Source organism: Castor canadensis, chromosome 10, assembly GCF_047511655.1.
Source record: "Castor canadensis chromosome 10, mCasCan1.hap1v2, whole genome shotgun sequence".
NCBI lineage: Eukaryota > Metazoa > Chordata > Mammalia > Rodentia > Castoridae > Castor > Castor canadensis.
This window is the reverse complement of record NC_133395.1, coordinates 123,915,330-123,940,119: the sequence shown is the minus strand read 5'-3', so window position 1 is coordinate 123,940,119 and position 24,790 is coordinate 123,915,330. Positions and strand designations below refer to the sequence as shown.

General features: G+C 40.3%; 1 pseudogene; it reads left to right on the top strand.

Annotated features, from left to right (window-relative positions):
* Positions 1 to 329: 329 nt before the first annotated feature.
* Positions 330 to 3,488, top strand: LOC109702198 (large ribosomal subunit protein uL18-like; annotated as a pseudogene).
* Positions 3,489 to 24,790: the final 21,302 nt, after the last annotated feature.

Genomic DNA, 24,790 nt, shown 5'->3' with positions numbered 1-24,790 from the left:
GTAGCTGGGATTACAAGTGTGAGCTGCTATGCACAGACTACTTTTGTGCTTGTAAAAGCCCTGAAGCTGAGCATGTTGGCTCATACCTATAATTCCAGCACTCAGCAGGCAGAAGCAGGAGGATTTTGAGTTTGAAGCCAACCTGGGCTACATAGAGAGACTCTGTCTCAAAAAGCAAAAGGCTGGGGATATAGCTCAGTGGTAGAGCACTTGCCTGGCATATGCAAGGCCCTGGGTTCGGTCCCTGAGGTGCTGTGTACAAAGTCCAGCTAGCAGGTGTCAAGACTAAATGATAAGGTGGCATATGCATGGAGAAGCATTGAGACTCCATGGATAGAGAAGAAGCCAATTTCCCAGGTAAGCCCAGCTTTCCAGTTGCTCCTTTCAAAGCAAAGAGCAAAGGAGCCCAAGGCCCATTGGGCCTCAGGCAACTGGAGCCACAGCAGACACCACAAGGAGCAGAAGAACCACTCAGCAGAAGCCAGTCAGCTCAGAATACTAAGAGATGACAAGACTGCTGTTTAGGAATTAAGGTCTAATGTTAAATAGACAACTCAAACTGCTTCCCTGACTCCAAAAGGAGAAGATGAGGTGGAATCATGATATTTCAAATTCATATTAGTCTCAGAATCCCTGAGACTAAACACAACCCCATCTGGAAGCACAATATGTATATATCTGTGAAGGATGATTTGGGAACACAAGTGACAGAAAAGTGGCTTTGACAGTAGTGGCTTCTTCCTTATATGGCAAGAAGTGTGAAGCCAGGTGCTTGCCAGAACTGATGCAATGACTCACAGAGGTCAGAGCACTGTTTCTGGGATCCAGACTTTCCTGTCGTGCTCTGACCACATATTCACAAGATTGCTGATGTCGTCGTGGTGGACATGATGTTAGCATTGAAGGGAGGAGGCAGAAAGAAAAAGGAAGAAAGTGGCAGACATGCCTGTCCCCTTTTAATAAGGATATCAATATTTTCCCAAGACTTCAGTGTTGGCTTCTTCTCATGTTTCATGGGCTAAAACTGGGTTGGCCATATGCAAATCAATAGCTGCCAGCGAGGCTGAGCACTGAGACACAGGAACGTCACGAGTGACTCTAACCACACTCCACCGTGTGAGGTTAGGCCCATGCCTCCACACACAAAGTCAAGGTCTCAGAAGAAAGGAGCAGGGCATGGATGCAGAGACAATGTGAAACACATGGAAAAGGAGCTGAGGCCATTGAACCAAGACAGAGCCTGCATGCATTCCTGTCAGTTCCACCTCCCTGCCCTCACTCTTCTCCACTCCCTCCAAGAAAACCCCAGGACTCCAGAGAGCCAAATCCAAAAGTCACTCCACTATGTTTTGACATCTCTTCCTGCTCTGACATTCTAGAATCTGTCCAGTCCCCTGAGGTAATTTCTTGGGGAATCATATTGCATTCTCATTCTCTCTCTCCCCCTCCCACCCTCTCCCCTGGGACAATCATCCAGTATTTTCTCTCTCTCAAATTGTAAGAGTCCTCCTTCCCTGCATCACGAGATTTCTTTCTTTTAGTCATGCAGTTATCAAGTTCCTTTTCATTTATTCACTCATTTATCAAGTTCGTTTTGGAAACTCTGACATCTCTTCTAAATGTAATGATCAGTAACAGGTGACACAATATCTTCACGATCGCCATTGCAATGATTGTCACAGGTTACTCTGACTACCCTTGGTTTCTAGAAGAGATTGTGAAGCTTGGGAAGATGGGTAAATGAGCCTAAGTTACACAGTGCTGAGCAGTCACTCAAACCATATGACAAAATCACATCAAGTGCTTTTTGCACAGACTAAATTCTGAAGTCTTTTCCAATGCCAGAAATTGAGTTGAGATTTTTAAAAATTGAGGTTCTTCTTTTTTGGGAATTATTTTCCAGGTAGGGACATTAAAAAAAAAAAAAAAAGGCCCTTGACCCCTATAGTGCTGGTAGGCTTCAAGGTTCATGTCAAGCTGCACACTAGGTTTGCCAAAGTTGTCAAGAATCTGCTGATGCTGGTGGCTCACACCTGTAATTCTGGCTACTCAGGAGGCAAAGATCAGGAGGATCATGGGCAAATAGTTCATGAGACCCTTCACAAAAATAGAGCTGGTGGAGTGACTCAAGGTGTAGGCTCTGAGTTCAAACCCCAGTACCACAAAAAAAAAAAAAGAAAGAAAGAAAAAGAAAAAAAAGAAAGCCTACTTTTAAGAGATACCAAGCAAAATTGAGAAGATGAGAGGGTAAAAGTGATGATTATGCTCAGAAACGCTTGGTGATCCTGGACAAAAATAACTGCAACACAATAGTGGAACTACTCTATGGAACTTGGGGGAGGAGAGAAAGGAAAAGAGAAAGATAGAGCATCAACAATATTGGAATGCCTAACATCTGTGAAGGTAGAGGATCTGTACTGAAAGCTGTTGAATAATGGAAAGTGAGAGGGAAGGGGTAAGGGAGAACAATGGAAGGGCTGAATGGACCAAAGTAAAGTACACTCACAGCAGGGACACATCGAGAAACCCCTTTGAACATTGACTTAGAAATTAGTATCTATTCTACATAGGTACAGTGTGTTGTGGGGTACTTGTGGGAGGGAGGAGGGTGAATAAAGGAGATGAAAGTGAGGGAATATGGTTGATGGACTTCATATATGAGCTAGAACAATGAGACCTCTTGCAATCGCTTTAAATGGGGCAGGGAGGGGGTCGAGGAGGAGAGATGGTGGGGGTGATCTAACCAATGTACAAGTAAGCCTATTCAGAATGTCACAATGAATCCCCCCATACAATGAATATATCCTAATAAAAAATTACAACACACCAAATACAGGATGATAGTTGGTGTAACTAACAGAGATACCATTTGCTAGATTGTTCATACCTAGGTAGAAGGGAACAGGATAGTTAGCATGGCTTATGCACAAGAACCACCAAAGAATGATATGAACATTGACCTCACAAATTATACAGCAGCCTGTGAATTGGTTTGCTGCTGGCCCACAGGCTTCTCAATGGGTCCGCATGGACAAGATTTCTGAAGGCCAAGTGGAGGTGACCAGTGTGGGAAGCGCTAGTGTTCAACCTGGTGCTTTTACCTGCTATTTGGATGCAGGCCTTGTCAGAACTACTGCTAGCAATAAAGTTTGGGGGCTCTGCAAGGAGTTGTGGATGGAGACTTGTCCATCCCTCCCAGTACTAAGCAAGTCCCTGCTTATGATTCTGAAGTCAAGAAGTTTAGTGCAGAGGTGAAGAAGGTGAGATGCTTATAAGAAACAGTCCTCTTGGTACCTAAAGACTAGCATGACCCCAGACATGATGGAACAGACTGTGAGAAAACTCATAGTGCTGTATGAGAGAATCCAGTCTAGGAAAAGAAGCCCATAAGGGAAGTTCCAGAGAGATGGAACCACCCAAAAATGCCTCTTGCCCAGAGCAGTAGCTCAAAAGAAGCCAACTTCATCAGAGCTCAGCAGCAGCTCTGAAAAGCTAAAACAAACAATTTTCTATGAAGAAAACAATAAAAACTAAAAACAAATAACTAAAAAAGAAAATGAGTTGGTAAATGAATACAGCCATCATTTCAGAGAGTAGAAGGATTAAGAAAACAAAATAAAGAGGAAAAGGGTATTCTTGGGATGAGTGGGGGGCTCTCTTTTGGCCATTCTGAGGAAGTGGTTATTTGAGCTGTGAAATGCCAGTCATGAGAAGATCTGGGAAAAAAGAGTTCCAGGTATTTATGAAGAAAGTCACATATTGAGGAATCATCGGTACCAGCGAGACTGGGCAAGAGAGAGGGAGAGAGGCGAGCAGGAGAGGGGAGATCAGAGTCGAGAGGAACCAGTGGAGATATAAACAGAAGCCAGCTTGTTCACTTATTCATAAGCCTCCCCTTCCCCATGATTCTTTTCAAAGAGCTCATCTGGTTCCAGTTCCACCTTCTTTGAGGGTCAAGAACTAGAAAGCTTAATTCCCAATGTTGCCGGTTCTGGAAGCCAGTGGTTTTACAGACACAGACTTGGAGGAGACATGGCGAGGGAAGAGTCTGTGGATGAATTTTCCTTGTGATCCTTCCTTTTTGCCTTCTCATTTGGAAGCTGGCATGAATCATTGTCTTTGCAGCTAGGAGAATAGCTGAGTCAAGCAAATACAATGCAAATACAATGGGATATACACTGCATCTATCTATCTATGGGAGGGCAGCCAGGGAGGGAGCCAATGCAGTGATATGTACTCCAAAACATGAAGGAAGAGCTCTAAGGCAGTTCCACTGCTGTGGATAAACCTTTGGTTTCTTTTAAGAAACCAATGAAGATACTTTACAACTGAGCATAAAACAAGTTGATTAAGCTTGAACCCAGGGCCCTACACATGGTAAGTTCTTGCCATAATACTGAATTACACCTACAGGCATTTTGGGGGAGGATGGTTGTTTGGTTTTTGTTTTAGTAAAATAAAGGTTGGAAGGAGAGAATTGGATGTGCTCCTTTTGAACTAGAGTCTAAGATAGCTTCAATGGACAAAGCAGATCTTTCAGTGTACAGGCAAGACCTGCATCTCCATGGGATTTTCATGAATCCCCAAACTCCATCTGCAAAGGTTCATAACAAGACTCTGGGAAACCACACTGGGAAACTGAGGGATGCACACTTGCCCTTTGATAGGGGCCTAAAACACTTGTAAAGGAAGTTCAAGATGGTGGTGGTATAACCTATAACAAACCAACTGAAGGACAGATCTTGGTCACACAAGAGTGACCACTAAGTATTCTATATTCTAACTCTTTAGTAGTATATGGGCGAATATGCGCAATTTTCTGTTTTTAAAGCTTCTTGGAAAGCAGAGTTAGATGATTGAAACTCCATTAAAACTACTTCTGGTTTGGGAGGGAGGAAAAGAGAGAGGGAGAAAGGGAAGGGAGGGAGAGAGGGGAAAGAGAGAGAGAGAGAGAAAGAGAGAGAGAGAGAGAGATTTGATTTAGTTAGATTTCTAAGTTCACAGTATGATGTCAGGCCCAGTCAAAGACAACCTAACTTGGTGGCTACCTGTGCAGATTCTATGCTCTTTGGAATGGTCGATTTTTCACTCTGCTGTTTTCCAGGAAAAATGTCATGAAGGAGTTCAAACTTTTTAACAAGATAAAGGTAATCACACCCAAATGGAAGGAAGGGAGGGAGGGAGGGAGGGAGGGAGGACAGAAAGACTTTTTTATACTATCCCAGTTGACATACACAGGATGGGAGAGGGAAGGAGATGAAACCTTCCCTTAGGTGTTTGAGATGCCTGATGCAAACTTTCCTATGGAGATTATTCCTTCTGTTAAGAGGATTCTTGGCCAAAGATCAAGGAAGACTTCCTTCTCTCTATTGGCCGCTGGTCAATTAGTTAATTTTGTAAGGTACTGAGTAACAGACTCAGAACTCAGAGAGAGAGTGCAAATTATAGATCTTGCTCTTAAACACAATTCAGTCTCCTCTGCGCCTCTGTCTCTGACTCCTTCTCATACCCTTCCCTACACACACACACACACACACACACACACACACACACACACACACACACACTGACTAGGCTGAAACAACGTTGGAGGCTATGGATCAATGGCAGTAATGGATCATTCAGCACAGGGGTTTTTGAGTGAAAAATAAACGTCAATATTTAAAGCAAAATTGCATTATGTGTCTTATTTATTGCCTCAGGCCCTACTTTCTGAAGAACTCAAGCCAACACCAGCAATAATCAGACATTATCTGCACTTTGTATGGCAGCTTTCTCCTGGTAGGACTCTTTTTGACTCCTATTAAAGTTCCCAATTGAATTACAGGAGCTGCTCTGACTTAGGAGGGAGGATACACCTGAAAATCAGAGTTCTTCCATAGTCAAGATAGAGACAGAATGGACCTCTCTTTCCCCCTAGTAGGGTGACCTCTTTTATATGTGAGATGAGGACACATGACATCCAAATACAACTTCCTCCTCCTCCTTGGAGTATGAAGCAGCTGGTTGCTTTTATGCTCAAATAGAAATATGACAAAGATAAAAAGCATGCTTAAATTCTCAAGATTTGGAGAAAAACAAGCTCTCAAGCTCCCGTTCTTTCTGTCATCAAAATGACTAAACTTAGGGTTAGGAATGAACTAGCCCAGGCTGGGCAATACCTGGGTCTTTTGTCTTCAAATCTTTTAGCACAAAACAAAGACTGCAAGCCAGGTCTTAGACCACTGAGGCAGGATCAACCAAAAGTCCCCTCCCTGGTAAAATGCCTGAGCCTAAAGGCAAGATATCTAGAAGTAGAGATCAGATGGATTCTGAAGATGATATGAGAAGGAAAAAAAAAAAAAAAAAAACATTTCCCTTTAACTAACCAATTCTCCTCTTAGAACTTTTTCTTATGGAAAAGTCAAGATTAATATAAAATGACACTATGATGGGATTGCTCATGTTATGGAAATTTTAAAAACATAAAATAATATGTATCTTTTATTAGTAACAGGATTACCCAAATTTCAATATCCACACAACGTAATACCAGGTAGTCATTCAAAATGATAATAAAGATTTGAGTTCCCTGACATGAAAAAGAAGTCCATGATTATATATTTGGGCTTAAAAAAGCATATTACTAAATATACTGGTAAGATTACCAGAACAACAGTTCTCAAAGTATGGTCCTTAGTCCAGCGGCCTCAGTATCATTAGGGAACTTCCTAAAAATGCAAAATTTTGGCCTCCCTCCCAAACCATTGAATCAGAATCTGTTATAGTGGAGTCAGCAAGATGGTTTAATAAGCCCTCCAGGTGATTCCGAAGCATGCTAAAGACTGAGGAATACCAGTCTGGAACAGAGAGGGTCCTGTAGGTGCTCACGAGGGGTGAATAAGGAATGTTTCTCCTTTGCGATTCTAACAAAGCCCTAAACCACGGGTATGGGGTATAGTGGCTGTAAATGGTCTTAAATAATTACTGCTTTATTATTTCACCTGAACTTGGATAGGGATGGTTCCAGGCCCTAGATTTAAGGCTGTGTCTGTATTTATTCTGATTCTTTCATGAATATGCCTCATTTCAGGCTATAGCCAGATGGCTGTTGTTCCAGGCATCATAGATCATATCCAGAAATACACACCCAGAGGCAAAAAGGTCCTGCTTCTCCTGGAGCCTTTTTGCTGTTGTTACTGTTGTTTGAGACAGGGTCTCCCTATGTAGCCCAGGCTAGCCATGAACTCACAGTCCTCCTGCCCTGCTCTGATTATCAGTGTGCACCACTGTGCTCGGCTTTGGAGTCTCTCACCATAAAAACTTTCACCAGGGTCCCTCTTCTCCCCCAGAGTGGTCTTCTTATCTCATCGGCCAGAATCAAGTCACATGCTCATTCTTAACTATTGGTGAGAGGTATAAGAAAACCACAAGTAGCTAAATTAATCAGGATTCACAGCTTAGCTGGAGCAAGGATCCCCATCCCTGAAGGATGCACACTGAACAAGCTAGGTCCCTCTAAAAAGAAGGCAAGGGAAAATGGCTTTGGGGTAGGCTGCATTTGTCCTAGGTTAATAACAGCTTTCTTGTATTTTTCCACAAAATCTAAGTGCTCCTCATTGCCATGAGTTATGTTTCAGGTATGTTGCAAAACGGAGCCTACTCTTCTTTTCTTTCTAGAATGTTCCTTGTTTTGGAACTGGTTCCCGAGTCTGAAGAGGAAGAAGGGTCTTTCCATCTTTTCTTTTAAGGTATCTCAAAAACCGACAATATCAAGTGCTAGCAAGGTCATGGAGCAAAGAATATGTTATACATAGCTGTGGAACCATCCGTCAGGACAAACATTTTTAAAAATTGCTTGGTAATATTGACTAAAGCTAAATGTACATATGTCCTATGACTAAGTAATTTTACTTCTGGAAATTACAGGAGAGAGGTGACATGCATGCAGCAGTTTTCTTCACAGCAGCACCAAAATGGAAGCAATCTAGGCGTCTAGCAATGGACAAATGGTAGTGGTACAGGTGTACAAAGGAATGCCGCAAAACAGTGAAAATGAACAAGCTAGGGCTATTCCCAACAACATGAATGCATCTCTCCAGTAAATGAGAGAAGTCAGACACAAAATAACGCATACTGTATAATTCATTTCAGTGGAGTTCAAAAACAGGTCAAATCGATCTGTGGTGCTAGAGGTCAGAAGAAAAAGGAAAACTGAAAAAAGAAAAATTTAACTTCTGGATGGTCTTGTTCTAGACAAGTAGTCTTTAGAAATAACACAGTATTATATTGTAAAACAAAAGATAAATAGACCAGTAGAATAAAACGATCCTAAACAGATCCAAGTATATATAAAATTTTAGCCTCTGATAAAGATGGCTTCCCAAGTCACCTGGCCAAAGACAGAAGTTTACTAAATGGTGCTGACACAACTGAGTAGTCAATTGTAGAAGAAGAGACTAGCTGGGAAACATGTCACACACCTGTAAACCCAGCACATGGGGGCAGAGGCAGGAGGATGGTGAGTTTGAAATCAGTCTGAGCTAAATAGTGACACCCTGTCTGAAAAAAAGAAAAGAAAAAGAAAAAACTAGATGCATCCTTTCTACCACACACCAGAAAATCTAAAATATAAATTAGGGAGCTAAGGGAAAAAAAATAAAAACACTAGAAGAAAACATAAGTGAATTTCTCATAACCTCAATGAAGGCAAAGGTTTTATATTAATGACCTCAAAATCCAGAGGCAATAAATGAGTGATAAATTCAATTTTATAACAGTAAAATTTTCCATAACAAAAAACCACTATGAACAAAGTCCAACGACAATTGATAATCTGGAAGAAGATATTTACAACATATACCTCAAATAAGGGCTAACTTCTCTAACACATAAAGAACATTTTTAAATTGCCTTGAGAACCTAATAAAAGAAGGAGGAAGACGCAAAGACACACACACAATTCACCATAACATTACATTTATATAGAAATGGTTATGAAACTTATGACATGATGTTTAAACTCCCTCCTAATTAGATAAACATAAATTTTTTAAATGCCAGAATATAATATTTCAGCTGCTAGGTTTATGTGACTGTGAGACTATAGGGAAACAGACACTGTCAAATACTGTTGATGGGAACACACGCTGGTTCAATTCCCGTGGAGGATATTTTGGATAATCTAATGAAACTGCATATCCACTTACCTTTTGACTTGGTCATTCCCTTTCTAGGGATTTATACCACAGCGACATTGCCAGCAATACAAAAGTACACACACAGAAAGTATTATAACAGTGTTGGTCATTGCAAAATAATGGAAACCACCTACATGGTCACACGGAGGACAGTGGGTGAATGATACACAATGAAGTGCTGTGTGGCTGTAAAAAGAATGAGGAAGTTCTCAATGAAGGGGTACAGACTATTTCCAGGAGAATGGTTTAAGTGAAAAAACCCAGAGAGTATGTGCAGTATGCTACTTTTCATGTGAGAAAGAATATTAAAAAATATGCATGTAAAGATTTATGATAGAAACTCATGATGTTGATAACCTATTTTTAAAAATGAGTAGAAATATGTGGAAAGAATGGGGACCTGGGAAAGAAGAAAGGGGAAATAACAGCTGAGTAAAAATTCTAGATCTTAGAAACAAGTTAATGTTTTACTGTTCTAAAAAATGAATATGTAATTGAGTCAAGCAAGATGCAGAGCAAAACTAAATACAAATGACTCTGTTACAGCTGACACAATAACCACTGGTGGAGCAGAGGAAAAGTAACTACTTAAGGTCAGAAAACAGTTTTACTATGTATTACAAGATTCAAGAATGGTACACAAATGCTGAATTCTGGTTAAATTTGATTTTCAGAGGCATATAGTTTAGTAATTTGGAAGTGATGCTCTATATATCCAAAGACTGGACAGTCAATGAGCATTTTACTTATTTACTTATTTGGTGATAGGAATTTGATATAGAGGCTTGTATATGCTAAGCACACAGAGCTACACCCCTACCCCAAGTAAATGTGTTATAAATGAGTTACTGTTTTCTGCCTGTCACAGACGAGAATGACAAATAATTTTTAAAAAAGGGGGGGTAGGAAGGAAGACTAGAATAAACACTGTGGTGTTGGACTGGAGTTGGAGTTACTATCCAGTACTATGGTTATCTATTCTTATCTAGAGTGATATACAGATAAACAGATATAGAAGTAGCAGGTGTTTGTGTTACTCTGTGCTCACAGATTTCCTCAGCGGACCCAGAAACAATGGAAGCAGTGGCACCCAGGGGCCCTACCCACACACAGAGCTCAGATCTTGGTCTCAAGATCATTTCCCAGCAAAAAAGAACAAGGGCTTCTTAAAGAAATGACTGATTCTGGGCAGGGGCAGAGAAAGCACAAGCTGACACTGGAACATCTTGTGATTCCACGAAGCAGGGAAGTACTAAAACAAAACCAAACAAATAACAACTGGTGGGGTGTGTTTAAAGGGACATAGGAGCCAACTTGAAGGCAATCCCAATGAGCAAAGCTAGAACAATCTGAGTAATGGAACAGCAATACTAACAGATTGTTACACACAAAATAAAACATCCATGAAAGCAACTAGCTCATAACTTAATAAAATAATCTTTACTAAAAAGAAATGACTAATGAACTAAAATTGGAAATAAGTAACTGCCTAAAATAACTGTCCTATGTTTGAATTCTGGTTCATAAATGTAGAAATATCATTAATAATGGAAACTAAAGTTAGTGGGCAAATGTATGAATAAGATATTTACATGATTTTAAAGTATCTTCCAATAAGATACTTATTAATTAGAAAAGGGGAAATAATAGCTTTACAGTAGAGATATTTGGTGAATCTACCTTCATTGCATGAGCGAGTGTCTGTCACTAATAAGGAGACACAGTCATGCATCTCTGGACAGAAAGAAAGCACTGAGAAAGGCACTAAATCACCCCAAAACTTACATCACTGTCCAAAATACATAACTTGAATTTAATCTTGAAGAAAGACCCCACACAAACCAAAGTTGATGGACATTATACAAAATAACTGACCAGTCTGTTTTAAAATGTCATGGCCCTGGGTGTGGTGACCCACATCTGTAATCCCCTTACTCAGGAGGCCCAGAAGATCAGCAGTTCAGTCAGCCTGGAGCAAAATTAGCACAAGACCCCATCTGAAAAACAAAGCAAACTAAAAAGCAAAAGGACTGGAGGTGTGATTCAAGAGGTAGAGTACAAGGCTCTGAGCTCAATCACCAGTACCACCAAAAGGACAAAAAAAAAAAAAAAAAGCTGTGACAGACAGTAGAACACAATGCATGAACCTGGCCTAGATCCCGGACCAGACAAAAGACATAGTGGAATAGTCAGAGAAATTGGCGTGTAGAATAGATCACAGCATTGTACCCAGGTTTACTTCCTGGTTTTGATCATTGTCCCATGACTTGGCAAAAGTGGGTGAAGGAGAGGCAGGGAACTCTTCATACTACTTTACTTTTTTTTTTTTTTTTTGGCAAGACTGAAATTATTCCAAAATGAAAGCATGAGAGAATTGGTGATTGCTCTTAGGGAAAGCGACAACTCAGAGGAGTATGAACACATTGAAGTGCTAGAACAATTCTCCATGTCAGTCTGGATTGGGGTACATGGGGTACGTAGATATTTAAACTCCACCAAGCAGTGAACACTTATGGTTTATGTACTTTGCTGTAGGTATGCTACTCCTGAATACTTTTTAAAACAAAGTGTTTAAAAAACCACACACAAATCAACCTCAGCCAACCAAAACTAAAGAGTAAGTTCAGTGATTTACACCAGTCCAGGCTCAGAATAAAAGTCAAGAACGTACCATTTATCATCATGGTGCTATCAATAAATATAACATGTCCCCAGGAGAGATATCACAGGTCAGATTTACAGCCCAATTCAGCATTTAAAGGGTGCTTATAGTTGACACCTGCAGTGTGAAGTGATTTTTAAATTTTCATTGATTATTCATGGCATAGTAGTAGAAGAGATTTTAATACCCTTTTTTTTTTAAGATGAGGAAACCAAATCTTAGAGAAGTGAAAAGACATTGGCCACCTAATCAGAGACTGGTAAAACCAGCATTTCAAAGCTGGCTGTGACTGATTTCTAAGTCCAGGCCGTGTCTGACTATCTCACACTGCCTCAAACAGGAGCTGGATCACCAGCACTGCAAACAAAACAATGAAAACCAGAAGATTTGACTTGTTTTTTTTTTTTTTTTCAAATGAATTCTAAGCTCCTTTTGTAGTTGTTGTCATTAAAACCTTTATCATGCCAGGTGCAGGAGGCAGAGATTAGAAGAATTGGGGTTCGAGGCCAGTGGAGGCAAGAAGTTAACAAGACCCCATCTCAACCAATAGCTGGGTGTGGTGGTGCTCACCTGTCATTCCAGCAAAAAAGGGGAAACAGATAGGAGGATGGTGGTGTAGATTGGCCTAGGTATAAAGCAAGACTCTATCTCAAAAATAAGCAACACAAAAAGAGCAGAGGCATAGTTCAAGTGGTAGATCACCTCCCTAGGAAGTGCAAGGCCCTGAGTTCAACCTCTAGAACCACCAAAAATAAAATAACTAAAGCATAAAAGGGCTGGGGAGTAGCTCAAGTGATAAGAGCATCTGCCTAGCAAGTACAAGATCCTGTGTTCAAACCCCAATACCACACGTGCGCACACACACACAAACTTTAAACACTTAGGTCTTTCTAAAAAATGTGACTCCAAATGTTGGAAGAAAACTTAAAAGTATAGCTTAAAGTGAGCTCATGCTTAAAAGTCCAGCTTTTAAGTATGAGCTCACTTTTTTTTTTTTTTTGCCTTTTGCTAACTTTTGGGTTTTACCTTTCCCTTCAAATTAAGTTGATTGCCTATCACTAATCATAATAAAATAATAGAACAAGTTCAGACAGATCCATTGTCAAGTCAATGGACAATGACTAACTTACTCCTTCGAGGTGAGTTTCTTTGCATCCCTTTGCAAATGTATTAGAGACTAGTCTGTAAGACCTCAAACAGCTCTTTTTGCAATGAGTCCCAGAACGCTAGAATCCTCTCAAAGAGTTTCCTACGTGGCCGGTACACTCTGGTACTTAAGACCACCAGTCTCCAAATCTGCTAGACCTCCTTGGAGCCCTGGCTCTCACTTCCAGTTGTATCAGCTTCCACAAGTTATTTAACTTCTGTGAAGTCCAATTTTTTTTTTATCATCAAATGAGACTGATACTAAGACAGCTGCTTATTTTCCTTGGGTTTTTGGAGAAGTAAATGAGGTACAGCATGCAGAGCACTTTGCATACCTCTTGACACGCACATACTGTCAACCATTATTATGGGCGCTAGTCCAAGCTAACAGGCATCTGTTCATTGTTCAAGTGCCTGCTCCAGGAGGTTTTACTGAGCACCTACTATGCACAAAGCACTCTGAGGGATACAAAGATGAATCCTTTTGGTATGTCCAAGGGAAATAATTTTACTCTGGAATTCACTCTACAGGTGTTTAGTGTATGTCTACCATTGTATCAGAGGTCAAGGAAACAGTCAATAAGACAAAGTCCCCAAACTCTGAAAGCGTATATTCTATTGTGAGGAAAGAGATACTCAGTCAGTCAACAAAGACACAAGATGGCTGCACTTGGTAGAAACAGGAAAACTGGTTAAGGAACAAAGGAGCGTAGGAGGCTACTGACTGATTATGGTAAGGCCTCTTGCTTCTTGCCCTTTCTTCCTTGCCCTTTCTAACTGCCTAACGTCTATGGAAACTAGAATAGCCACATCAACAGTAATGTGTAAGCAAGAGCTACAGAGGGCAAGGCCTTCCATCCTGGGCACCAGCTGCTCTGGTCTATGCCACTGTCATATTGTGTTTTTGCCACTCACAGGCCAGCCTAATAATAACCAAAACAATTACTCTCTCCTGGGAACATTTCTGCTTCCAACATCATCAAATATGGACATCTGGAATAAATTCAGAAATTGATTCACAAATGTAGAGAGAATGCCAGAGACTACAAAGTAGTAACACTTGAGATTAATTAAATACCGGGCAAACCCAAATCCATTTTGTCTCCCTTCCCATGCGTGAGCGATGGGTAACCTTTCCTTCTCCTCTGAGTCTAGCCTGGAGGCACTTCCTGAATCTGGTTAGCGCACACCCTCCTATGTGTCTGCTACCTTGCATGGCGATGTGACTATTGCTTTAAGTAACTGCAAGTCCACCAGCTTCACGATAAACTAAAGGGAAGGAAAATGGGAAACTTGCTGGAAGGAAGATGGCTTTTAGAACACAGTCGGTAAATAGAGTGAGAAGAGGCATCCTGGCTATATTTTTGAACTGGCAGAAAACTGCAGCGAGTACATTATTCAGCAGTAATATAATACTCTCCCACGAATATTCCCGGTGGGGAGAACCTGGGGTTTTAATCATTTAGTAATGCACTCGTGTCGGTCGATTCCTGCAGATTTGTCAAGGGCCGTAAATGAACCAAGTTTTATCTGTCTTTCTCTTTGGGGGCCAGTTCAATTTTTCATCTACAGCACAAACAACTTTAAGCAGAGAAGACATTGGCAAGGGAAATTTCCTTTGCAAGCACTCCTGGGCCTTCAGGTGCTGGGCTAAGCTGTTGCAGGAACTTGGTAAGGGATCTCTGGCACTGTCTGTAATCCAGAATCCCTGAAGCCTGTGTTAAGGCAGCAGGGTTGCATAGCATCCTAGAATTTTCTAGGCTCCTCATGAGAAGCCACTGTGGGTGAGGTTTGGTTTATGTGCTTGATTCCATGTGATCTTTCTTCTGTGTGATTTCAGGCACTTGTCGTTTTTGCTTCCCATTGGCTTCAGTCCCACTGTCATAGGCTTTCCTAGGGGTGCACTTCAATTTCCCTGGGGATTATTCACTGGGTGGATTTTGATCCCAGCTGGGTTATCACGTGCCACCCAGCACATGTTCCTCTGTTATCTTGTGTGTCTGGGAAGTGAAAACCAGTTGAGTGAGTTAACTCTGGCCTCTGCCTAAGACAGGCAGTAACACTGAGTAATGAAGAGGCTAGACGTTGGGAGGAAAGCCGACATGATCTGGATTTCAGTTTTGTCTCTGCTGGCTGTGTGTCCTGCAGACAGTTACTTAACTATTCTGAACCTTGGTTCCTTTTTTTTAAAAACATGGAAAAATGCTACCCAATTTCCAGGCTTGCTTAAAAAGTAAACAAGTGCATATATAAGAGGAGTTAGCTTTAGATCCTTAGGATAAAGGTTCAGGAAGAAGAGTAGACTTTTCTCCTAGAAATCATAAAAAAAAAAAACAAGTATTCTCTAAATAATTTCTATGAATGAAAACCACTGACATGTCACAGAAAAAGAAACAGGAATTGCTCTTAGCCATTTAAAAAGATGTTCAACTTCACTAATAAGAAAAATGCAAGTCAATACCATACAGGGATATAATTTCTCACTTATTAAACTGGCAAAAATCCCAAAATTTTACACCATACAATAATAAAGAGCAGATTCTGCACTCTCACACATTGCTGACAAGAGTGCAAAATGGTGCAACCCTTTAGGGGGCTAATCGGTAATCGCTATCAAAGTTACAAATGCATTGGCTTTTTACTCAGCAATTTCACTCCTGGGAATTTTGTTTTACAGCTGTACCTAAACCAGCACTAAGTGAAGTGACAGATACATGTTGTTACCAGTTGCAGAGCTGTGTGCATGAACAAGAGGTTGGAAATACCCAAGAGTCCAGCTAAAGGCCAATGGGTAAATAAACCATGGCTCATGGACTTAATATGACACAGCTGCAAGGGAGACAATGCATTCTCTTCACCCTATGAATTATCTCAGGGAAACTATTAAGTGAAAAGAGCAGGATGCAAAACTAGTATGGATCCTCCCAATTTCTATGAAAAAGGAGAAAAATAAGAATATATTTTTAACTGCTCAGAAATAAACAGCAAAAGGCAGCACAACGGATTAATGAGTGATTGAAGATTAGAGTCCAAAGGGTGGGAAACTAGGTAGGTGGAGTCAGGATTTAGAATAACACTTCTTTTGAGTTAATTTTTATATATATTTTTTTTTTGGTGGCACTAGGGCTTGAACTCAGGACCTCACACATGTTAGGCAGGTGCTCTACCACTTGAGCCTCAATGCCAGCCTAATTTCATTTTTCTTTTTGAACCTTGTAAATATATTGCCAACTCAATAAGGATAATTATCAAACACTTCTAAAATGAAGAAGGACTTTCCAGATCAGTTGGAGGTCATATTTCAATTATCTGCCATGTTGAATGTAAATGGCCCCTTGCCATATTATAAACCTTGAAGCTAGGGCATGTCTTACAGAGTCCAGTAACCTGGGTGGAGGGTCATGTGTCTTACTCTCAGTGAAAGAGCTGAATTAGCTCATCTTACTAAACCAATGAGTAACCAATGCTGCTTTGGAGTACAGGTTTGATCATTATCAAAACCTGTTAATCAAAGTGTTGGAGGAAAAAAAAGTGTTGGAGGTGTGACTCAAGAGGTAGAGTGCCTGCCTCGAAAGTGTGAAGCTTTGAGTTCAAACTTCAGTGCTGCTCAAGAAAAAAACCAAAACAACTCAATCAAGTCATACATGGTGGTTCATGCCTGTTACCCTGGCTACTGGGGAGGGAGAGATGGGGAGGACTGCAGTTCAAGGTCAATTCAGGCAAAAAGTTCACAAGACTCTATCTTTGTCAACAAAAGCTGGGCGTGATGGGCGCCTGTTGTCCCACATAGGAAGGAAGCATAAATAGGAAGACCGGGGCACAGGTCAGCCTGGCATAAACTCAAGACCCTATTTGAAAAATAACTAAAAGCAAAAAAAAAAGGTTGGGAGTGTGGCTCAAATGGTAAAATGCCTACCTAGAAAGCACAAGGTCCTGAGTTCAAAACCCAGTACTGGACTGGCGGAGTGGCACAAGTGGTAGAGCACCTGCCTAGCAAGCATGAATTCCTGAGTTCAAGCCCCAGTATCACAAAAAACAAAAACAACACCAAGAACAACAATAAAAAAACAGTTCTGTCAAAACAACAACTATCAATCCAGGAATGACATGGAAAAAAAATGAAACTTTCACTTTTTAAATGAGAAGGGGGAAAAAAAGTAGATCACTGAAGAACTCAGTGATAGGGGAAAAGGGAAGAAAAAAACCCAACTCTAATGTATTCCTTCTCTGAACTCTGCAGGGAACTTCAATCTAGTTTCCTTGCAGAGTTAACATTTAAAACTGAAACCCAAATACACAGCAGCACTTTCTTATAAAGGCCAGAAAGTACCCACACGTCTACCCTGGGTCTTGTTCAAACTGAGGTGGGACTTGTAGGGTCAGAGAACAAGCTTCTCCATAGAACTTTGAGCTCCTCCCTCACCATCAGTTCCCTGCTGGGAATGGGGGACCATCACCAAGACAAATGATTGATAAAATAACTCACATGCCCAAGAGCCAATAAAAATTTGTTCATCCACACCTCAACTTCCTCAATGGACAATAACTTATAAAAAAAAATGCCATCTCCTTTACTGTGGGGTGCCTGATTTATTGATTGGGCATCTGTTTCATATAAAGGACCCCGAATGGAACAACAATCTATGTTCTAACAAAACGGAGGATTCATTCCATAAATCACTTTCAACCTTTCAGATATCTCACACTGAATTTCTTTTAAATCCAGGCACATTTTTCTTTTCCACAGAACTGTCCTGCATGTTGCTATTAAAGTGGAAAAACACATATATATTTCAAGCTGTTAAAAGACATCAAAATAGCAATGGTAAATCTAGAAATCAGTTTATTTCTCTTTAGCTTTTTCCTAAAATAAAGCTCCTTTATAAATGTTTTCAGGATGAAATATTTAAAGCAGTCAAGGTCCTCAGAGATCTTCTAGCCCAATAATTTGCAAACAAGTGGAACTTCCTTGCTTGCTTCCCTACTCCCTTGCCAGAGCAGACATTACTAATTGATCAGTTCTTTCCTGTTAGAGTTGCTTGAGGCCCTGCTGTACTTTACAACCCAAAGTTCCAGGCAACCTCAATCAAGGAGCAGCAATTACCACACAGGATGGAACAGTCCAATCCAGGCACTTTCAAGATAATAGAGTCAAAGCATAGAAGGCAAAGGACACATTGCCAAGGTCAGGGATGAGTCAGTGATGCACCTGAAAACATATTCTTAGGTATGGAGTCCTGGTATTCTCCTGGATCCACACCACCTATGACTTGCACTCAAAGGTCAAGTATGAATTGTTTTGTATATGTGTGGTTTTTGTTTTTCAATAGAAGAATTTCTCCTTTCTTAAGGAAAAAAACCTTACACACACAAACAATCCTGATGTTGGAATTAAAGACCTCTGGTGCTGAAAACAGACACACAAGAGACAGAGAAAATCTTGACAAGTCAATTTCTCTTGATCAAGAGGGTGCAAGCATGTGCTCACTCCAGCTGCGCAAACACGAAAGCACAAAATGGCTGACCGTGGGTCCTCCTTATATCTGTGACGCAGTCGTACCTGCTCCTCACCTGGGATTTGTCCAGGTCAAAGGTTCACAGTCTTTCCCGATTGGCTAAAAGGCTTGGGGGATGGGTTAGGGTATGCAGTTTGGTGGCAATTGAGTCAGAAATCCAGAAGAAGAAGCAAGGACCCTTTAAACATGCAAGTCACCTAAGTCATCTAAGGACCTGAGGAATTTTTAAGTAATCTAAGAGAGTAACAAATACTTTGATAGAAAAGATTATTTTTCTTACACAAATTAGCTATACTTTTTCAAATAAAGGATATACCAAACATTCCCATCAAATGATTTAGAAGTCCTGGCTACCTGCCATTCTAAATATCATTTTGTTTTAGTGATAATCTTTTTTTTTCTTATCAATGTTCTTCTTCTTCAATGCAGAAGCCATAATTATTATTAAACAGGAAATTACTTTTCATTTGGGCTGACACAAATGAGCAGGCAGTGATCTTGATGCATGGGTAGTACCCTCACTTGTGCACGGTGACACAGGGAAGCTGCAAAGGCTTTTCATCGATGTATCACAGTCTTTATTTAACTTCAGTTGGGCTTTATTTTTTCCTTTGCTCCAACTAAACTTTCTCAGAATTACAGAATGTCAGAGGCAGATGAGGCCTTTCAATTCATGTGATTAGACACCTATGAGGAAGCAGAGAATTCTAGAAACGATTTGACCAGGATAACACGGTGTAGTTCAGATCTTGCCATTCTAAGCTCCTTCTAGTTCAGCACCCCACAATGCTAAGATCGAAATGAGGAATTTTATGTCCACCAGACAATCAAAAACACACTGAATTCTCTAATGAATGCTTTTTTTCTTTATCAATCAATACTTCTTAAGCTGTATTAGTATGCACAAAGCCCTGGATTCAATTCCAGTGCTACTAAAAATACCTTGCAAAACTGGGGACTGTGAAAGGATGTGGGGTTAGTTTAAGTGGTAGAGTGCCTGCCTAGCAAGCATGGGGCCCTGAGTTCAAACCCCAGAATAGCCAAAAAGAAAAGAAAAGAAAATAGAGTAATTTAGGACTGTAGATGTACCTCAGTGGTAGAGCACTTGCTTAGCCTGTAAAAAGCCCAGGATTCAATCCCCAGCACCAAAAAACAAACAATACTGTAATGTGCGTGTGAATCACCCAGGGATCTGACTAAAATGTAGACTACCATTCCATAGGCCTTGCATGGGACCTCACATTCTGCATTTCTAACTGCTCCCAGGCAAAACCAAAATTGCAGATCCATGGCCCAGTGATCTCTTTAGCCACAGATAACCATCTGGTTCTAGTAGTGAGGGATCCTTCACTGGATCTCTAACAAGTCACATAGGACCATCATCAATCAGGTTATTGAAGGTTGTATGGAGTGAGATTCAGCTTACACAGTCATGAGTTACTGGGAGAAATTAGGCAATTAGAGCTGTACTTGATAAGGAATAGAAAGATGAAGTTTTATTTTCTTTGTTGTTATCTTCCAATCTTCTCTGCTGTGTTTTCCCACCCCAGGTTCATATTTAGGGCAGCTTTTGTGACTTCTCCAGAAACATTCACATATGAGCAATCTCATTTTCAGGTATTAAAATGTCCAAGGTAGTGTAATATCAAAATTTGAGTTCCCATCCAGGTCAAGTTTTTCTCCCTAGCAGATCAGACCTAGCCCATGATAGGAAAGCAGCTGGAACTTGTTCTCACCTTGTTCTGCTTTGTCTTTTAGCAATTCTCTGCTTCCTCTAGACCCCATAGAATTGGGTGGGAAATAGGGAGAGAAGAGTCTTACTGAACTGGTGATAAAATCTCAGCCATTGAATCCTTCCCTATTAGGAAACTTTTGTGAGTTTTCTGGAGATTCAATACTTTCCTCCCCGTCCCCAAACTAGGGATTTCTGAGATGCCCCGTACCTTTGGCTAATGCATTGTTTCACTGACCAATTCATGTGGCTCCTTGTGGCCACATGAATGGCAGTATGGTACAGTCCATACTACCACATTCTACTACACTCTTCTTCGGAGAGGGGTTCTTTCAAGAGATTAAAACATGGCTACAACACCAATGGGGTATCCACAGTCTTGGCTTACAGTCTACTTTGTATGTTGTCTCTCACCCTTAGGCCTTGAGTTCTGGGCCCTCCAAAGCCCAGGAGAAATGATTCAGGTCCTTCTATGAATATTTTCATGCCATCTTGCTACCTTTGTTATTTTAATCTCATTTAGAACCACATAGTATAGAACGATGATCTATGGTGTTAAAAATCCCTAGAGATCTACAGAGTGGTTTTATATTTCTAATAAAATAATACTAATCCTACTAGCATAATGATTATGTGGCATTGAATTTCTTCCAATTCACTTAATTACAGTGATTGAACACCTATCAATTTTCAGGTACACTAAAATGTCTATGAATTTATGATTAAGTACTTCTAGAATTCTGGTAGGTGGCATTTTTGGATTTTCTTCACATGGAAAAGAAAGGTATCACATAGAATAGTAATCTCGTGGTTTTGAATCCTGGGGTTGTTCATTGGTAGGACTGAAGCACATTTAGAGAATGTGGTATAAGACTGGACATCACACAAGGTGGTTCTGATCCTACCACTGCAATGGCTGGACTAGTTCACATTAATTATCTCTTCAAAGTCTGTTCAACATAATAGCCATTTCTTGAGTAGATACCAAGCCCAGGCACTTGGCAACAAGGTTGAAGCTGTAAATCTGTGTTGTAATGGGATGTCGCTTGCTCTAAAAACTCTTTGACATTCACAGGTTCAAATATAGTGAAAATGGTCCTGGGACCTCATTACTAATTTTGTTTTGTATGGTCCTGGTTAAGGGGACCTTACCAGACAAGCTGGTGTCAGTGTTTGTCTCACTCAGACCCCCTAGTGAAGGTATCCTTACACTTAGGTTACCTTTTATGAGCCATGTGGGACTCCAGCGCTCTGCTCAAAGTTGATTGAAGCTGACAGCAGCATTTGAGCCTGCAGCAGCCATCGGTCAGCTAGACAGTGCCCCAGGTGATAGTTTAGTCCAAGAATTATAGAAGACCCTGATTATTTCAATTAGATTCTTCCCTAGGGATACCCAACTTATTTTCTAAAGAATCAAAACCCAACCTTTCAGCCACAACTTGCTCAAAAGCTGAAAAGGGGGGGAAGGGAGGGAAGAGAGGGAAGAAAGGCTCTCTGCCCATAACCATGCAGGGTAAATTATGCCAAAACTAAACAGATCCTATGCCAAGAGTAAAATAAAACCTAACAAAGAAGGGACTGTATAGCTCTAAAATTTATCATCTCTGCTCTTTGACCCAAGAATGCTACTACTTCTAGAAATGGATACTAAGGAAGTAATTGAACAAATGTAAGATATATGTATGAGTTACCAATAGTAATAGCAGTTTTCATAAGGAAGGGAAAAAAAGCCCAACCTAAATCAATAAGACACTGGATAAATTAAACTTTTATAGAATATCTACCTGTATATTATTATAGGAAGAAACTCATCATAGATGCAGTGAAAACAGTGTTTGTGTGACAGACTATAAATAGTATGTATGTGTATAATATGATTTATAAGGATAAAAGTCATATGGTTAATAAAAGTGATGATTCAGATTAGTGGAGATTTTTGCTTTCTATTTATGCTTTTCAATGTTTTTGATCTTTTAAACTATGTCCTTATATATGAGTTGAGTATCCGTAATATGAAAATCTGAAATGCTCCAAAACTCAAAAATTTTTGAGCACCACCATGACACCACAAGTAGAAAATTCCTCACTTAACCTCATGTGACAGATCATGGCCAATATGCAGGCCTACTACAAATGTTGTATGAAATTACCTTCAGGCAAGCCAGGTATGGTGGTTCATGCCTATAATCCCAGCTACTTGGGAGGTACATGACAGAAGAATGGAGGTTCAAGATCAACCTGGGCAAAAAGTTAGCTAGACACTACCTCAATAAAAAGCTGGGTTGGACACCAGTGGCTCATGCCTAGATACGTGAGAGACGGAGACCAGAAGATCAGGAGGAGAGCCCTGGCAAACAGTTCACAAGACCCCCATCTCCAAAATAACCAGAGCAAAATGGACTCAAGGTGTGGTTCAAGTGGTAGAGTGCCTGCTCTGAAAGTGTGAAGCCCTGAATTCAAAAAACCCCAGTTTCACCAAAAAAAAGAGTTAGGCATGGTGGGTGCATGCCTGAATCCCAGTGACACAAGAGGAGCACGTAGGAAGATCATCCAGGCCAGCCAGAGGCAAAAAACTTAGACCGTATCTGAAAAAATAGCTAAAAAAACAGGGTTGGGAGTGTGGCTTGCATGGTAGAGTGCCTGCTTAGCAAGCTCGAAGCCCTGAGTACAAACCCCAGTATCACCAAAAAAAAACCAAAACAAAACAAAACAAAAAAAACCCTCAGGCTACGTGTACTATGTATATATAAGGTACACATGAAACATAAAAGAATTTCATAGCCGGGTGTCAGTAGCTCACACCTGTAATCCTAGCTACTCAGGAAGCAAAGATCAGGAGCATCACAGTTCGAAGTCAGCCTGAGCAAAGTTCGAAAGGCCTATCTCAAAAATACTCAACACAAAAAGGGCTGGTGGAATGGCTCAAGTGGCAGAGTGCCTGTCTAGCAAGTGTGAGGCCCTGAGTTCAAGCTTCAGTACTGCCAAAAAATTTTCATGTTTAGATTTGGGTCCCTTCCCTAAGTTATCTACTTATGTGTGTGCAAATATTCCAAAAATTAAAAAATCAAATTCTAAAGCACTTCTTGTCCCAGGCATTTCAGATAAGGCATACTCAACCTGTATTTATAATCAGAAAAGAATTATTAAAAAAAAAACAAAGAAGCCAGGGTACAACTTACTAGGAGAGCACTTGTCAGCATGCATGAGGCCCTGGGGTTTAATCACTAATACCACAAATAACAATAATAATAATGATAATGATGCAATGAAATTAAATTGCTAGTTTTTTCCTTTGTGCATCTTTTGTGAAAAACCTGCAATAAACTAGAGTAGCTTATCTGTGGAAATGTACTACTAACCACAGGTAAAATTTTGTGTTCTAATAATTCTAACATATTTTACCTAACCCAGTATGTCCAAAAGTTATTCTAGTAAATAATTAATATAATTCCATTCAGCTATTTGCCTTCTTTTCCCCTAAGTCTGAAATTTTCCACATTCATAGCACATTGCAATTTAGACTAATCATATTCCAAGTGCTTAATAGGCATGTATATTGAAGAGTACAGTTTTAAGATATGTGTGCTGTTCTACACAGTCAGTAGTTAGCCAATCCTTTTTTCTTTTGCCCAAATGAATAGATCAATCATAAAAAAAAAAAAAGAAAGAAAGATCAGCCATGATCAAGTGTTAATAGTGGTTATGTTTGAGAAGGAAAATCTTTCATTTTCAGAGGTTTTTAATTTCAGAAGTTGTTCAGTTTTCTGCTTCAATGGTTTGTATTATATTGAAAATCTTCAAAAGTCTGTTGTCCATTGTTTTTGTTCATTTTGTCTTTTTAAGAAAACCTGATCTAGCCAGGCACAGGTGACTCATGCCTGTAATTCTAGCTGCTTAGAAGACAGAGATCAGGAAGATCGAGGTCTGAAGTCAGCCCTGGCAAATAATTTGCGAGACCCTATTTTGAAAAAACCCATCACAAAAAAAGGGCTGCTAGAGTGGCTCGAGGTGTAGGTCCTGAGTTCAAACTCCAAAACAGCAAAAAAAAAGAAAGAAAGCCTGATCTAATGAATGCCTTTCTCTCCCCGTCCCCACCCCAGCAAACACACCTTAGGTGAACTCTTACCTCTGTCTTATCTCTACTTTCATTCCACATTGTTGACAACAGGGGCAAAAGTCAGAATCCTCCATAGACACAGTTGTTGCTGACTCCTGGGGAAAGGAGTGGCAGGGGACAGCAATAAGAGGCACTTAATGTATTACTAGAGAATGATGGGAATTATTATTAGGGTTCCCTGAGTAATCTCTCTCTCACTCTCTCTTTTTCTCCTGAAGTGTTTTCCCCAAAGTGCCACCAAAGGATGTTTCTATGGCCTGACCGTCATGGAAAGGACAAGCCATCACATAGACAGGACAGCACAGTGGATTCAGGTCCTGGGTAGGAGTGTCTCTGGGTTTCCATATCCTTAACTGTAGAGATCAAAATAGCTCTCTACTTACAACCTATTTCAAATGTCTGCTTTTAAGATTTTTGTGTCAAATAAAAATACATAGA